The sequence below is a fragment of the Vicia villosa genome, unplaced genomic scaffold (genome assembly GCF_029867415.1).
Source record: "Vicia villosa cultivar HV-30 ecotype Madison, WI unplaced genomic scaffold, Vvil1.0 ctg.005476F_1_1, whole genome shotgun sequence".
NCBI lineage: Eukaryota > Viridiplantae > Streptophyta > Magnoliopsida > Fabales > Fabaceae > Vicia > Vicia villosa.
Window position 1 is genome coordinate 34392 of NW_026706629.1, and position 9208 is coordinate 43599.

At 37.2% G+C, this 9208-nt stretch overlaps 1 non-coding gene across 1 annotated transcript; it reads left to right on the forward strand.

Annotated features, from left to right (window-relative positions):
- The first annotated feature begins 1032 nt into the window (after positions 1-1032).
- On the forward strand, positions 1033-1139 carry LOC131642636 (small nucleolar RNA R71). The gene has a single exon (XR_009295961.1). It is a non-coding gene; the product is annotated as a small nucleolar RNA R71 (small nucleolar RNA).
- The last annotated feature ends 8069 nt before the right edge of the window (positions 1140-9208 follow it).

Consider the following 9208-nt stretch of genomic DNA (forward strand, 5'->3'; position numbering starts at 1 on the left):
TTAGCTAATCTCTGAGGGTAAGGAATTGGTGGCTTATATGGTGGTGGTGGAACATAAGGTTTCTCTTTTTCGGGTTCCACTTCGTTATTGTTCTCATCAGTCTTAGCAGTTTGTTCGTCAGTTGTTTTCTTTTGGGTTTCCTTTGGCTCTTGTTGTGACATGGGTACGTTTTGGGTTCTAGGATCTATGGGTCCATCGTAATTCGTTCCACTTCGTAGTGTTATCGCGTTCGCATGTCCTTTAGGATTTGGTTGAGGTTGAGCAGGAAACGTGCCAGCAGGGGCAGCAGTAGGTGCTTGTTGTTGAGCCACTTGTGAGATTTGAGTTTCTAACATTTTGTTATGCGTAGCTAAAGCATCTACTTTGTTCGGTAGTTGTTTTAGTTGCTCGCTATTGTGGATGTTTTGATTCAGGAAGTCTTTATTGGTTTGTTGTTGGGAAGCTATGAAGTTCTCCATCATGATTTCTAGGTTCGACTTCCTAGGGGTGTTTTGAGCAGCTACAGACGTTTTTTGGTAGCCAGGTGGTACAGCAGGTGCTTGTCCAGGCGCGTACAACGCATTGTTGTTCTAATAAGAAAAGTTCGGGTGGTTTTTCCATCCAGGGTTGTACGTGTTAGAATAAGGGTTTCCTTGAGCGTAATTTACTTGATCAGATGGGACTCCAGTCAAGAGTTGGCATTCAGCAACTACATGCCCAGTCAATCCACAAATCTCGCAGTTAGGTGCTACAGCGGCAGCGATGGCTGAAGGAGTGATGGTTAAATTCTCGATCTTTTGAGTTAAAGCGTCTACTTTAGCGTTAACGCGGTCTATACCACTTATTTCGTACATTCCTCCTTTGGTTTGGGCTTTCTCTAGAGCGGCTCGTTCTCCACCCCATTGGTAATGGTTTTGTGCCATGTTCTCTATGAGTTTGTATGCTTCATCATGGGGTTTGTCCATTATTGCTCCGCCAGCAGCGGCATCTATAGTCATTTTAGTGTTATATAAGAGACCACCATAGAAAGTATGGATGATCAGCCATGGTTCGAGTCCATGATGAGGGCATATTCTAAGCATGTCCTTGTAACGTTCCCAAGCTTCGAAGAGTGATTCGTTATCTTTCTGGGTAAATCCGTTGATTTGACCTCTAAGCATAGCAGTTTTGCTACGCGGAAAATATCTCGCTAAGAATACTCTCTTCAATTCGTCCCATGTAGTTATGGAATTGGAAGGCAGGGATTGAAGCCACGCTCTCGCTCTATCTCTCAAGGAGAAAGGGAAAAGGCGTAATCGAATAGCTTCGGAACTAACGTTGTTAGCTTTGATAGTGTCGGCGTATTGCACGAACACGGATAAATGGAGATTGGGGTCGTCTACAGGGCTTCCAGAGAATTGATTCTGTTGAACAGCTTGGACCAGTGAAGGTTTTAGTTCGAAATTGTTCGCTTCAATCGCAGGTGGTGCGATACTTGAATGCGGTTCAGCGCGCGAAGGAGCGACATAGTCTCTAAGAGGACGAATAGCAGCCATCTCTAACTTCGGGGTAATTTGATTGATTTGATCAGTAAAAATCAATTCCTGATTAATCGGAATTTCTGCTACTTCGGGAAGATTGCGAGCTCGACGTTTGACGTTAATGAAACGTTCGATCTCGTTAATTCGTTGTATTAAGTCTCCTCCTTCTGAACGAGTATTTGGCATACAATCGTTCAAAAAGAAAGGGAAGAATTGTCCTAGTCTCTACGGTGTAACAGTGAGTTACGATATCGACTTAAATAGTCCCCGGCAACGGCGCCAAAAACTTGATCGCGACTTTACGTGTCTATAAATCTGATAACTGCAAGTGCACAGTCGTGTCGTGTAGTTTTAAAAGATATCGAATCCACAGGGACTATGAATCGATCTACCGTTATCTAAGGTTACTATGTAAAGCTAGGAGTACTAAAATTTCGATTGTTCCTAAGGGAAAGTGATTGTGAGAAAATAAAGAATAATAATAAAAGACAGGTATCAGTATGTATTTCATTTAACTAAAGGTAATCCGAAGGTCCATTGGCTTTTGCATAATTAAATTAAAAATCTTTACTAATTCCAATTGATTAAAAATCCTCGTCTCAAACTTTCGCTCTGTTGATTCAGACTACTATCCTAATCCTAATGTACGCTTTCGCCATCCCATTAGATTTTAGAAGAGCTTTTTGGAAACAATGTAATTAATAAAATGCCTATTTTACGAGGTTGTTATCTATTTAAATCTCCTAATCTCAAACTTTCGCTCTGTTGACTCGGAGCAAGCTAATAACCCTAACGTATGCTTTCGCCATCCCGCTCGAGTGTAAAAACAATTTTTGAAAATAAATAAGTTCCAATTAGTTTTAATACGCTTTCGCCATCCTTAAAACTAATGTCCTATGTCTACTATCCAGTTAAACACCTCAAACTTTCGCTCTATTGGTTTTAACCTTTGACCGTCTTAAGCCCTCAAACTTTCGCTCTATTGGTTTTAAGACTTACTAATTAAACTAGACATATAAACCAAAAATAAGTGATAATTAATAAAACATAATTTATTTCGGATCCCTACGGTTAACTTACTTTACATACCGACACCTTTAGTAATTTAGCCAGACATATTAATATGGTTAAACATGCATAAATAAATTTGGTTCATATTAATAGGCGTATTAATTGGCATATAATATATCATGCAATAATAATATAAATAAAGGCGGTAAATAATAAACCTGAATTAAAATAAATCTGAATTGAATTGAATCTTGAAGTACTCGAACTTCCACCACAGGTTGGCTGGATCGTTCTTCGGAATTTAAATGGCAGAAAATAAAAACAAGGAAATAAAACGATAAATCTAACGTAAGGCTAGATCTACGAAAAGTTCACAACAATTTCCAGTGTAGAAATCGTTGTGAGAAAATAAACGGTTAAATGAAAGCAGAATAAGGAAAAAGCAGTTCGCGGTACAATTTCGGCAGCACTTCGTTGGCAGGAAATCGGACTGATTGAAGTGAAGTGACTGGTCCTATTTATAGGAGGGGCTTTGCAGTTACTTTGCGTGAAAAGAGGAACTTCTGCAGACTGGGACGTGGAGACGTGCGTCTCCTATTCTTCAGGGAGACTTGAGACGTGCGTCTCAAGTGGAGAGAATTTAGGGAGGTGGAGACGTGCGTCTCCCTTTTGCTGAGGTGGCAGAGACGTGCGTCTCTGCTTACTTGTGTGGCTTGGGCTGCTTTCCTTCGTGGGCTGGATTGCTTCATTGAGTCTTTGGGCCTCTTTCAGCACACTTGGCCTTTAATTGCACTCCCTTTTTACTTCAGCACCCAATTTACGTCTTTTAGGCATAGAAAAGGGTCGTTTTGGCTCCATTTCTTCTCTTTTTCACAATTCGGCATAGTAAGAGTGTAAAACCTGAAACAAAGCAAAAACACGCGTAATATCATAATAAATTAACATAATAAACGGAAAATGCTATAAATATCTATGGATTTTAAGCTAAATATACGATATAAAATCGTGTTATCAGGGTGGACTGGAGTAGTTTAGTTAACAACGAACCAGGATAAAAATATCTGTGTGATTATTTTTTATCTGCCATTTTTTAGAAACAACCCTTATTCAGTCCCCCCTTTCTAAGTGTTTTTCACTCCTTCAGTTCCAGCCATTTAGCTTCCAAGAATAATCAATTGATTTAGGGCCGATCCTCCAAACCCTAGCTTTAGGAGAGGTGTGGATGCACTTGATTCAATCACCTTCATTGCAAAGCCTGGAAGGAAAAAACATCTTTTTATATTTTGGTCAGTATAACATAAGAAGAAGTATTCACAAATTTAAACAAACATGGGTGCTTGATGATTCCCCCAAAGGGTAGATAAGCATAAAGCTAAAGTTAAATCTCAAGATTGTGATCATGATCAGTGATTGGAATGCAAATGATCAAGGAATCTTAGGGTTAAAAATTGGGGTATGACAGTTGGCTGAAAAGTGTTGAACCATCTTTCTGGCCAGGTCAGAGTATCCTAGGACAGACGCCATATGTAGGCTCATATACCAACGCTGTCTACGTCTTTGAAGGTTTCGACCATCAATTTGCACTTCAGAGAGTCCGAAGCTCCAACTATGGCCGTGTGATTATTGACAGCAATAATATGCTCCTGAGGATCACTTTTCCATCGAAGGAAGTCAAGTGAGGAGGTTTGAAGTTCTCTGGAACTGTATCCTCCCAGACATCTTCTACCAAAGGCTGAAGCTTAATAGGCTCTTCTGGAAATTCATCCTCCCGTGTCGTCTGGGTTTGAAGAGTTTGGACACTGTCCTAGAGAGTTTCATTTTGCTGTTTTAGGGCCTCCACTATTACCAATAACTGAATTATGTCAGGCGGAGTTTCTTCACTGCTGGGTGATGGTCTGGACATCTTGAAGTTTAATATGTGTATGAAAGAATATGTGGCCTGGGAAAGTTTTACCTAGGCCCCACGGTGGGCACCAAATGTTCATGCAGAACACTTTTGAACTACCTTCTGGGAGAAGATTCCAGTAAGGTCACACAAGAGTTTGTAACCTTTAGCTTTAGAGATTTAAGCAGTGTGATTGATGTAAGCTCAAGATGTTAAGTGTCCTGCTTATCCCTCATTCGGAGCCCTAGTTATAGACGTTGGAGAAATAAACACCATCATTAATGGAGGAACTTGGGTTACCCCCATAATGAGTGAGTGACAGTAACCTCCGTTGTCAGTAGTTAAGAAATTCTAACCCCTGTAACGGCAGCACCTCTTCATATGTAGATAACCGTTATGGTCGACTTGGATGAGCGACTCTGGCTTCACTGGAGTTGACGTCTCTTGAGATGTAGGATTATCATAGAGTCGGACTGGTAGGCCGTTCACTATTGAGTTTAGAGGTTGTAAGTCACCCAACTAGGGAAGCAGTCTGCCGACCTGAGGCTCTACGAGATTAGTCCCAGCTATTATCTCTATTATCTGTCCTATTCTCTATCCGTCTGTCCTGAGTCGGCTTGTCTGATCAGTCCTAATATTCCAAATATGTACAAGTACCTGTTGACATAACCTTATTCTAATTAAAGTCTTTATGCCTAGAGTAGCTATCGAGTGTCACTGCTGACTTTCATTTTGCTTGAGGATAAGCAATGGTTCATGTGTGGGAGAGTTTGATAACACCAACTATATATTTGACTCAATTTTCATATGTTTTATTATTATTTTATCTCCATTTCATGTATTATGTTGGTATTTTGTCTGAATTTCAGGTATTTGACCAAATGAGAGTCATGTGCAAAGAAAAGAAGTAATTTGAATGAAAAACAAAGAAAAAAATGGGCATTTTACACTCAAGGCGACCACCATGGCCTTCACCATAGAGGTGGTCATGAGTGGTCCACACACTAACGGTCACAAGACCAAGTTATAGCCACTTTGTGAGCATGATGTTCGCCATGAGGGGTGTGGCGGTCGCCACATCGTGAAAACACGCAGCAGTTACAAATGGGCTTGGCTTGGTCTCCAATTCACCCAATTCTCTCCTATTTTCTCTCCCACAAATCCAACAACTTCCCCATGATATTTTATGTCTTTGAAACTCTATAAATAGATCTTTTAGCTTCACTTTTTGACTATCCAAGCTTAGTACAAACTTAAGCCGTATATTGTTGAATCTCGTAAGCTTTAGCTCTTCACATCGGAGAATTCTCGCCCTGTCGATTGATTCTGCATCAAGTTTGGAGAAACCTTTATAGAAGTTTAATCTTTCCACCATTTTATTTACCGCATTCAAGTCTTTCCATTGATTTACTTCCTATACCAGATTATTGTCTTTTCAGAGCAAGTTTTTATTTAATCACATTACTTTTATTTTATTGTCTCTTTATTTATCTGCACTTATTTCTCTTTAATTTTATTTCTATCAATTGCATGTTTCTAACCTTATTTTCTATGTCTATTATGTTTTATCCCATGTTAATATCAATTGCTCTATCGATTGTTAAAACTATGTCTAGCTAAATTATAAGTGTTGGCAAATGAGGACCGCCTATTCGATGGTACTCTAAATTGTTGTTCTTTAATAAATACCTACAGGGCTAATTTTATTTTATAAGAACTTTTCTAAACTTAATTTGGTGGGTCTCTATGAAAGTAGAACCATTTATATGTCGGGTAAGATCGAGAGTCGCCCGGTACAAAAGATTAAGGTTGTTTAGTTTTTAATTGACAAATACTGCGAAAGCTCTTTGTTAATTAAGTTAGTTTTTTTAGAAAAGTGTTTTCAAACCCATTTTCGGACCCGTTTATGAGTTTAAGGAACGGTTGGTCGAGCGAATGCAGGGAACCCTTTAAAGTCTAATTTTCAAGTCAAAATTACTTTTCAACTGAGTAAAAGATCCAATTTCTTAAAAAGGAATTTGCTACTTTAACGCAAACATAGCTTGGGAATGTGACAACCCCGGTAAAGATAAGAGAGTAAAATCTGGTTCTGAATACACGAAGGCGACAGTTCCTGTTCAATTGATTATTTTTCAAGGTGGAAAATATTGTCCCATAGGTAGTTCAATTAAGGAACATTAAGAGTATCAATGAATTGATGAGTTCCACATTCCAGCATTGCATTTATGAATTAATTATATTCTTTTAATCTACTTTATTTTTCATACCTCCAATAATCATTATTTTAATCGCCTTGAATAAACACCCTAGCAATAGAAAACAATATCTTGACTATTAAGTCTATGTTGGTTCGACACTCTTTATATTACTTCGATATTTCCGTGTACTTGTGAATATATCCCATAAGAGATTCTTCGTCGAGGGGAGTAACAAAAAAATAGATCCATGAAATTCTTCACGTTGTCAAAATAGGTCACAAAGAATTACAAGTTTTTTCTCAAAGAAATCATACCTAAACTACACACTTGATTAGCCATATTGTTTTGAGTCTTGAAGATATAGAAGAACAACTCCACGATTAGGTTGCCCGTATATACTCACACCAATGTTGAAAAACCTTGATAAATGCCCGACTTACTCAGATGCAATTAGAAAGAGGAAATCATCAAGTGGTTCATAACATTGATCTCAAAGTCATTAAATGAAAGATGAACGCCCATGAGGGATAATAAGAACTTGAGGACGAGGATGACACATCTGTCATATTCGCTACATATACTCTTATCTCCATATGGTTAAAACAATCCCTAGTCGGATAAAGGCCCCGTGTCAGTCGAAGCATACTCTAAGTCATCCATCACGGGAGAAAGCGGAGACGATCTTCAATGTTTCTTGATTCACCCAGACAACATATACTATTATAAACGTCCCTCAACTAAAGATTTACTTTTTGAGGAACCTAAACCATTCCAAAATTCGTATTCTGGAAAAGCCATTTATGAATGTAATATTGATGGATTAAATGACAAGCAAATCCTAGATACAATACATAGATTAATTATGTATTCAACAGTTTGTAAACAGCACGGAAATTCTGACAGAGATATTGCCTCTTTTATATCAACTGGATTTGATGGTCAATTAAGAGGCTGGTGGGATCATTATCTCACTGAAAGTCAGAAAAAAGATATTCTTCACCAAAAGAAAGTAGTGAAGTCCGAAGCTCCTGGAATCGGATCAAGTGGTATTGCCACCACAGGTGAAGAAGATGCGGTTTATACACTGTGTCTCTCTATCCTTCAACGTTTTGTTGGAACCAATATCCCTATTGGAGAAAAACTTCAAACTTTACTTTAGAATATAAGATGTCCTTCTCTTACACATTTTAGATGGTATAAAGATACCTTTTTGTCCAAAGTTTACCAATTAAACAATTCTAATTCTATTCACTGGAAAGCCAAATTTATTGATGGTTTACCCCATTTCTTTTCTGAAAAGGTTAGACATTCTTTAAGAAGTAAAAATGATGGGATAAATATAAATTACCCAGATCTTACTTATAGTCAAATTATTAGAACTTGTTTAATGAAGGATTAACCTTATGTAATGATATTAAGCTTAGAAATCATCTTAAGAAACAAAAACTTTCTAAAAACACCAAATGGGTGAATTTTGCGACCAGTTTGCCTTTGATCTTGGAAGATCTTCAGAGAATAAAAGGAAGAAAGGAAAAATCTTCGGGAATAAACCTCATAAAAATAATAAGGATATTTATAAAAATTCTTATAAGAAGAATAAGAAAATGAGTCATTTTAATAAAGGTAGACCAAAAGATAAGACTTTTAATTATAAAGGCAACAGAAAAGCTAAAATGCTAGATATGTCTTGCCACAAATGGGGTAAAACTGGTCATTATGCAAACCAATGTTGGACCAAGAAAGCTCTCAATGAAATTGGGAACAATTTAACTCCTTTTGAGCAGAGACTAATTCTACTAATTCTTCTAATGAAGATATTGGCATGATCTTTGAGTCATCATCGGATTACTCCTCTGATAATTCTAAAAATAATAATTGTCAATGTAATCAAATAAATTACTGGAAGTCTATTGTTGACATGAACGGTCTTAATATTCTTACTACAGAACAAGATGAAGCCATAAAGGCTATTGAGTCTATCTCTGATAATAATCTTAAAAGAAAAATGCTTGAAGTTTTAATTCAAGAAAATTCTAAAAAAGAATCTCCTATTATTATTGAAGCCCCTTACCAATTTACTGAGGTTTTATCCAGATTTCAACAATCCAATATTCGTGAAACTACTGTTTCCCTTACTGATTTACATAGAGAAATTAATCTTTTGAAATCTGAAACTACTCAGATAAAGAAAGATAATAAAAAATTATCTCAAAGGGTCTCCTTACTTGAAATAGGTAACCTTAAAGTTGAAGAAGTATCTTCTACTAGCAGTCCATCTACTAATGATAGGTTTGTTACTCTTATTGATAGAGTAATTTCTCAAAAATGGTTTGTAAGAATAACTTTAATTATTAATAGAACGTTCATTTTAGAAAATGAAGTTGTCCTTAATGATATTGTTAGAACATAGTTTTGTTCTAATCATATTTTAGTGTTTTGATGATAACAAACAAATAAATTTTGTATTATCAAACATGGTACTCTAATTATATATTTCTGATTTCATACGATGTACCAGTACCAGCACAATCAGAACTTGGAATAAACGTAAAGCTGGATAAATGCAACAGATACTCAAGTCTTCAAGGCAACTTCTGATACTGCACCAAACCGCC